This window comes from Pleurodeles waltl, chromosome 4_2 (assembly GCF_031143425.1).
Source record: "Pleurodeles waltl isolate 20211129_DDA chromosome 4_2, aPleWal1.hap1.20221129, whole genome shotgun sequence".
In the NCBI taxonomy this organism is placed as follows: Eukaryota; Metazoa; Chordata; class Amphibia; order Caudata; family Salamandridae; genus Pleurodeles; species Pleurodeles waltl.
Window position 1 is genome coordinate 429,954,949 of NC_090443.1, and position 8,042 is coordinate 429,962,990.

General features: G+C 43.3%; 1 long non-coding RNA gene across 1 annotated transcript in view; it reads right to left on the reverse strand.

Moving 5' to 3' along the window:
* LOC138294154 (uncharacterized) overlaps positions 1-7,699 on the reverse strand; it is a 106,702-nt gene extending 99,003 nt beyond the window's left edge. The window contains exon 1 of the long non-coding RNA XR_011203228.1: positions 7,618-7,699. This is a non-coding gene — a long non-coding RNA (uncharacterized lncRNA). The remainder of the gene's footprint in view (positions 1-7,617) is intronic.
* Between the last annotated feature and the right edge of the window lie 343 nt (positions 7,700-8,042).

Sequence of the window (8,042 nt, forward strand, 5' to 3'; positions counted from 1 at the left end):
CAAGAGAGGGTAACGTGGCACAATGCATGCATTGCCCCACTTTGTAAATCTGGTGCGACGGAAATTGCCTCGTTGAGCCATATTAGCATTTAAAAAATGACGCTAATGTGGGGCAAGGTGGCGCTAAAGCCTTGTAAATCTGGCCCCAAATATTTGAACCTACTCTTCCATGACAAGCTGTAGATAAGTCCACAAAGACTAGAAACAAATGAAGAGGGTCATAGTCCATGACAAGTTAGTTGACAAGACATAAAATACTGTCACGGCCAGTCAGACAAATAAACCAGAGGAGAGGTCAACAAGACCATAACAGTACGGGCCCAACCAATACTGATACCAGAGACAGCCTAACCACTACCCCGGAGCATTAAATCAAAGACTGTCACACCAGCAACATACCAGAAATAACTAACCCTACAAGTTTACAAAGTATGGGATATGAATATCTTCAAATTAGGTAGACGCAGAGTAAGAATAGCAAATCTATGGTTACCTTTATCTGCTTACAGTGACCATATAATGGTAGCCGATTTGACTTTTATATTCTGATATACAACTGTACGTGTGTTCCCAATGGAAGTGTGCCAAGAGCTCACGAAGTTTGGGGTAGCTCTGGAGAAGTCTAGCTTCAAGGTTCCCTGCTTCATGAACATTAATAATTGCAGGTGCAACTCTCTCTTACTTCTGGGTAGGTGTACAAGACAGTTTGGTGTGCACAGACAGTCGGTGATGCCTTCAGGTTTGAGTTGGCTTCTTGGGTCACTAATTGCAGGACTGAAGTGATTGTTTTGGCTAGTGTCTGCTCCTTGATATTCAGCATGGCTTTTCGTAGCCTTGTGGATGTGGTGTAAGGCAACGCAGCACAAGTCACTGCATTGCCTTACACTGCCTCAGGGATGCGTACCATGGGCGCTGCGGTGGTTGTTCCTATGCATCACCTGTGGGTTTTGACGCATTCCCAGATTTACAAGAATCTGTAAACCTGGGAATACGTCAAAACTATACTCCTCCCCAGGGCAGGCGCAACAAGAAAAATATCTTTATTTCTCCTCGTTGTTTCCGCTTTCTTTGTGTGCTGCATTTTGCAGCACACATAGAAAGAGGAAAATGCTTCTCTGGACTGTTTTTATGCAGGAAGGTGTCTCTTCCTGCACAAAAGCAATCCTGCCAACAACGCAGACACCCTGGCACCATGGTGCCAGGGTGCCTGCATTGGCGCTAGGCAGTAATTTGTGCACCAGTGCAGGGGAAAGGAAAGAAATGCACCGTATCTTGTAAACACAGTGCATTTATGCTCTTTAGAACTGGCGTAGGGCAGACCAGTGGAAAGGCTTGCGGCGTTGCCCTACGCCAATTCCTAGTAAATATGTCCCCAAGTTTTTGAGGGTTAAGCCTAAGCTTATGAAAAGTAATCCAGCGGCTGATTTACCCGAGAGAAGCAAGGGCACGTCGTCCACAGATTATCTGAAGGTAAAGTTGAGTGTCATGATCATACTGGTGGAAACTTATACCAAGATCATTTAGGAGCACCCACCCCCCACAAAGAGCCCCATGTAAAGGTTGAAAAAAATGGGAGAATTGATGGAACACTGCAGTATATTTTGTGGCATGGGGTGTGAGTAGAGCGATGATCAACCAAAACAGTTTCTAATTTATGGTTGCAAAAGTACGAAATGAGTAATTTCAATACAGCGTCCTAAATTCCGAGTTTTTAACTCAGTGTATCGAGGAGGTTGGTGTGATAAATGGTGCTGAATGCTGTGGGGGTCGAAAAGAATGAGGAGACCTGGAGACCTGACTCAGTACAATACAAGATGTTACAGGCATCAACATCAACAACTACTTGAAGCAAGAAAGTTTGAGTGGTGTTGACCAGGTCTCAGCCAGATTGAAAATTTGGTAATTATTTGTTATTGGATATGTCTTTTTCAGTTGGTTCATCACACAATTATCGAGTTGTTTTGAAAGAAACAGGAGACAACACTGTGGCTATTTAGAAATGGCACTACAAATGTTTTAGGTTGAGCCAATAGACAGCTTGACCTGTCTGATTGCAGAAGACCTATTCTGGCCTTACCAAGAACGTAAAGGGACTTACAGCCCACGTATTGCTTATTATTAGATGACTTTATTGTCACTTTTATTTGCTGGCTTGTTTTTCAATAATTTTTCTTGTCCCACTTTGTTTCTCATAAGTTTCTTCCTCCCCTGAAGCAAGTCCTCTTTACCATCTTTCTGACTGGCTGACGTGTCCTTCCGCTGCTCACTTTTACAGAACTACTTTTTTGCTTAAGCACTCCATCAAAGAGCATGTCTGTTTCAGTTCTGTCCCATGTGTACTTCCTCCCATTAAATATCTGCATCTCCTACGCTACATGTCGCTGGCTCTGTCATGTTTCAAGCTCCCTCTTGTGTTCTCCCACCCCCTAATAAATTGTCTCCCTCCCCCACGCGGTGCTGCTTTCTTGTTTTTGTGCTTTCCCTCCCACCACATGAATTGCGATCCCTCATGTTCTAATTTTTTCCCTCCTCCACCCATTTTTACCCCATCTGCTCCTCCAGTGCACTCCTCGCCCACTATTTAAAAAAATAATAATAATAATAATTTTTCATTAGTGTATTTTTTCTGGGGGCGGTGGGACCATGCAGCAAACTGTTGCTGGCCCATCGGCCTTTTAAAAAAGCACTTTTGTTACTTATTTTTCATTTTAAGGTTACACCTACAGCGTGCATGCGCGGTCAGCGAAAGCTTTTTGTAAAAAATGCTCAAAAACTGGCTAAGAGCCTACCCCATACTTACTGTTACTTATATTGGTCAGCTCCCAGGTAGCTCTAATTTCCTTGCTCCTCATTGGTAAGGACCTCCTGCTGCTTCCACTTTCTTTTTGGTTCTTCCTGCCTTCTGGTCATCCGTGGACCAAGTAAAGATTCCTGTCTCTGCAGCCCATGTCCTTCCAGTGGCCCCCGCTTGTAGAGGCATTTTTAAAATTATTTATACCCTTCACATCCCTCCCTCCCCTCTCCTGTCCTTGTTGTTTGTTCTGTCCTTTCCACTCTCTTCTGCTTAGTTGTTTTTTTTGTCAACATTCTGATGGACAGCGCTCTCTATGGCAACAACATAAACCTTATGAGCACCGAGCAGAATAAACCGCTCTTTAACCAAGGCAGGCAATGGTTTTCATTCTTAGCCGTCTAGATATGGCGTTTTTTTCCATCATTGTTTCTTGGGGGGCACATTTCACTCTAATGAGCAATATAAACCGAATATGTGACAGAACAACTAGGTCCTAAACAACTATCGCCTAAACCACTACTGCTAAACAACTAAAAAGTCTCTACAACTAAGTACTGAACAACTACTGTCTAAACAACAATTTTGCCTGAATAACAATTGCCTGAACAACTAATATATATATATATATATTCTAAACAACTAAGAAACCATAAAAACCAAAAAGAAAACCTTAACTTAAAATTAGTTGTTCAGGCAATTGTTATGCAGGCACAATTGTTGTTTAGACAGTAGTTGTTCAGTACTTAGTTGTAGAGACTTTTTAGTTGTTTAGCAGTAGTGGTTCAGGCAAGTAGTGGTTGAGACCTAGTTGTTCAGGATGTTTCCCATATAAACCGCTTCACCACTGCGATATACAGCACTTTTCATTTCTCTACCATGAGCATATGGCAACACTTCTCATCATTTATTTTGAGGGTAGATGGCTCTCTCTCTCCCACTTGCTCGTCTGCAGGATATTGGTAAGGGAGGTGTTGCGCTCTCTTGATTTGCCTCCTTCTTTTTTGAGCGCTCCCTTCAGGTCATCTCCCCTCTGTACAGCTCTCAACCCCATGCCCTCCAGTATGGCATCCCTCAGGGTTCGTCATTAAGCCCCACATTGTTTAACATAAACATCCAACCTTTAGCTCAAGTTATGAAATCTATAAGGCTGACGTTGATTTCGTATACGACACTCAGCTTGTACTTTCAATATCGGACAATCCATCGCAAGACAGGGTCAAGTTTCAAAAAGCTATGCTTGCGGTGGCAGAATGGAAGACGAACAACTGTCTACGCCTTAATGCTAATAAGATGTTGATTCTTCTCCTAGGCAAACAAACTCTCTCCTGGGATGATTGCTGGTGATCTTCTTCCCTTGGGCCTCCCCCAAGCCCATGTCTGGTATCAAAAACCTATGAGTTTGGATGGATAACACCCTGGCCTTAAGGCTCAAGCCAAACGGCTGGTGGCACCAGTTTTGGTCTCATTAGATGCTTTAAACCAATTCGGGCTTTTGTGATCCTCGCACGTGCCAAACTATCATCAATGAGGTTATACTGTCCCATTTGGACTACTGCAGTATTCTATATTTGGGTGCCAATAAATCTGTCATTAAGAAATTGCAGCTTTCCTAAAATGTTGCTGGGAGGCTGCTCTTCTTCCCGAAGTTGTGTTCTGCTTCCGGTCTTCTGCGGCAGGCTACACTGGCTCCCTGTGGACAAGCATGTTCATTTTTAAACTCTCCGCAATGCCCATATAATTCTCTATTCCCAGGCGTCTCCCATTTTGAGCCATCTTATCTCATAGTATTGTCCTGCTCCTCCCCTATGCCCTGCCAACCTTAATCTGGCCACAGTTCCCCAGTGAGGAGAGCCAGAGTGGGGTGGCCCTGACCCCCCTCTCTCTGGAATGCACTTCCTCTTTCTATTAGAAATATTTCAGAATAATTTTTTTAGAAAGTCTCTTAAGAACGGAATTTTTTTCCATCTAGCCTCTCCCATTCTTTGGGTACCAGTTTCTGCAGTGCGTGTTTTGTAGGCCAGCATTGGGAAGACAGTATGTCGGGGCAGCTATGCACTCTATAAACCTTTTAACATAACATAACCATAAACCGCTTTTTAAGGTGCCATGAAGTGTTTATTTATCAGTCAACTCCTGTGCCTGGTAGTATTTTGCCATCATGCTTCCCTCAGATGGATAAAGCATAAACGCCTTACCACAGCTGTGTGAAGTAGTTTTGTCTTCTCTGCCGCCTGAACATGGTGTTACTTTCTATCATTTGCTGCGTGGGTGGATAACCTCACTCCATTTAGCAGCATAAACTGCTTCATCACCGCGAGGAGGAGTGGTTTTACAGTCGCTGTCATCCTAGGTGGCATTGTTTGTGATCATTTATTTCGCTGGTGGATGACTCTCTCTGCTCCGAGAAGCATAGACCGCTTCATCGCAGAGCTATGGAGTGACTTCCTGCTCTTTACCTCTTGCTTATGGCGGTACCTACCATCATGCATTCAGCGAGAGGGTGACGTGTTCTCCATAGAGCGATATAACCCGCTTCTCCATCGGATATAGAGTGTTTTTCTGTTCCACATTCTTCAATACACAGGAGCAGCAGCAACAGTTTTAGCTTTCCCCCTCAAATGGCCTCCTTTCCAACAGAGCTTCTCCTTGCCCCCCATGGGCACCCTTTCTTTGCCACACATTCCCACCCACTTATTTCTCTCCTTTCCTCCATCTGTTTGCCTTCTTTCCTTGCAACTTTCAATTATTTACCAGCAATTTGTGTCCTGTTCATTTCGAAAACATCTCCCCTTTCCCCCTTTCACTAGTCCCTCCACCCCCACCCGAACAGATGACCCTCTTTCTCATACTGGAGTCTGTTTTAACCACATTGCTCTACCTCCACCGGTTTATTTTTTATGTTGGCAAAACCAATAGGTATTTGGTATGCAAGATCTATTGGTTTTATCAATATTTTTATACATATTGCATAGCAGTGTGGGGTGCTGTGCAACATGGCCTAAAGGAAAAAACATAAAAGCTCTATGGCGTGGCTACCGTTGACTGCATCATAGAGCTTTTTTTTACAGCTTTTTTTTACCTTAAACCATGTTGCACCGCATAGGTGCAACCTATTGGATTTGCCGAAGCTTCTTTTGTTAAGCAGTCCTTCTCAGATCAGTAAACTAAAAAATAGATGCCTGTTTCATTTTGTAGGCTTGCAGGCATAACAGCCAACATCATCAAACATGCACGAATCTACAAAATTCCAGTCCTTATTACAGAAATCTTGTTAGTCCAGGGCTAAAATTAGAACGTATATCTTGGAACTACTGCCGTACAAACACACATTTTTGCTTATCTAGCAATTTAGATGAGTCATAGAGATTTCAACAAAAAAAACATTGTACGTGAACAATGTTTCTTAAAAAGAAATGAGCATATTGGTTTTTCAACGCCTTTCCTACTTGTTTAACTGAAACATATAGTTTTGCCTCAAACGTAGCTCTGTTACGGTCTGTAAAGTGAAGAAATATATTTTCTCTACATTTTCTTCTGCGAGCACAGTAAACAAATAATCGAAAATTAGTATCTGGCATGTTTGCCCTACTTTAAATATATGCTTTACAGCATTAGACAACGAGCAAAATTGATTAGTATTTTTGCACCAGTACAAGTTAAAATGAATTTCAGTTACAACAAGCATCAGCCAAGCCAATAGATCACGCCTATGAGAGCTACTGGCTTTGGCAATGTTTTGTAGCCATGCCGTACAAGCAGCACTGATTCTTTGCAATGTGCCTAACATTAATTTTTAAAAAGCGCTATGGTGTAGCAAGGGCTAATGCACTTTTTTCAACTACATAGTTCTTTTTTATAATTATTTATAGCCAAGCTGCACAGCAAGCACACTGCTATACAGCATGGCTACAAATTGTTGCCAATGTCAGCAATGCCCATGCTGTACACTAAGAGCAAAAGGCAGAGAAAGTAGTCTCAAAGGCGACACCTATTGGCTTTGCCAGTGGTTGTTAGGTCTAAGCACAACACCCCTGTGATTCTGAGAAAATCAGTTAATCTCTCCATGCGTGGAAAAATAAAAAAAGACATTTGGCAAAAAAATCTATCATATAAAGAAAGCAATTGTCCCCATGTCTATGCCATAGTGAAAAATACATTTGGAAGCAGATAACATCAGTTGTCAGAATAAAAGCAGATAACATCCGTTTTCATTATAAACATCCATTTCAAAGGAGAAAGGGGCTTCTTTGAACTGCATGTGCCATAGTACAATATAGCTACAAATGGCAAGATATTCAACACTGACAACAAGGGAAGAAGAAAATTAAAAGCAGTGCCTCAATCACCGCGCGATCAGAGGAAGGACAACAACCAAGCTCAAGCAATCAGTCCTTGCTCTATGCTCCAGATGAAAAAAGATGAAGCGTGGGCCAATTAGGAGGCAGCAAATAAGAGTAACAATGAAGATAACGAATTTGAAACAAATGGGTGGGCTGCAAGCCCCTTGTTTAAAATATCTCTTGCGAGTCTGAGTGCATGCCCTGTAGCAAGCGAGACCTAAAAAAAACAATAAATAAGTACATCTCTGTAACAAAATCGCACATATAAATGAGATGGGCCATAGTCTTTTTTGCTTGGGTTTTGACCAGAAGGCAATCTTGATGTCCCAGGCTCACTTCACCAGGTTCATCTTGGGCTCGGATAGAGCTGACTACTTGGAAGCAGTCACGGCTCGCTTTGCTCATAATGAGCGGGGAAGATGCGACTCACAGGGAGGTGTGGGGAGGGAGGAGGGTCTAAAATGTAATTTAAAAAAGTCATACCTGGACCAGCCGCGCCGTTCCTCTTTCTCCCGTCGTCACTGCAGGAACAGGCTCCCAGCCTGCCCTGTGGCCAATCTTGAAACTGCTCAGAGCAGCGTTAGGATTTGCTGAGAGCGCCCAGCCAGGGCACTCCCAGGCAGACTGGGAGCCTGTGCAGCCTCTCTCCATCCCAAGAACCTACTGCACATGTGCATATGTGCGTTTGGCAGGCCCAAGACAGCCAGCTAAACATAAATGTGCACTGAGGGGAATTCACAGTACACTCCCCTCTCTGCTCCTCACCCCTGTGGCCCCGCCCATTTCACAAATGAAACGATAAATAAACAGGGTTTTTTATCGTTTTGTTTGTTAAAAGTTTTGCAGCTTCTGCTGGTGGCGGGGGGGCGTTGCTCCTCCGCCCTAACAGAGGATCCGCCCCTGCTTGA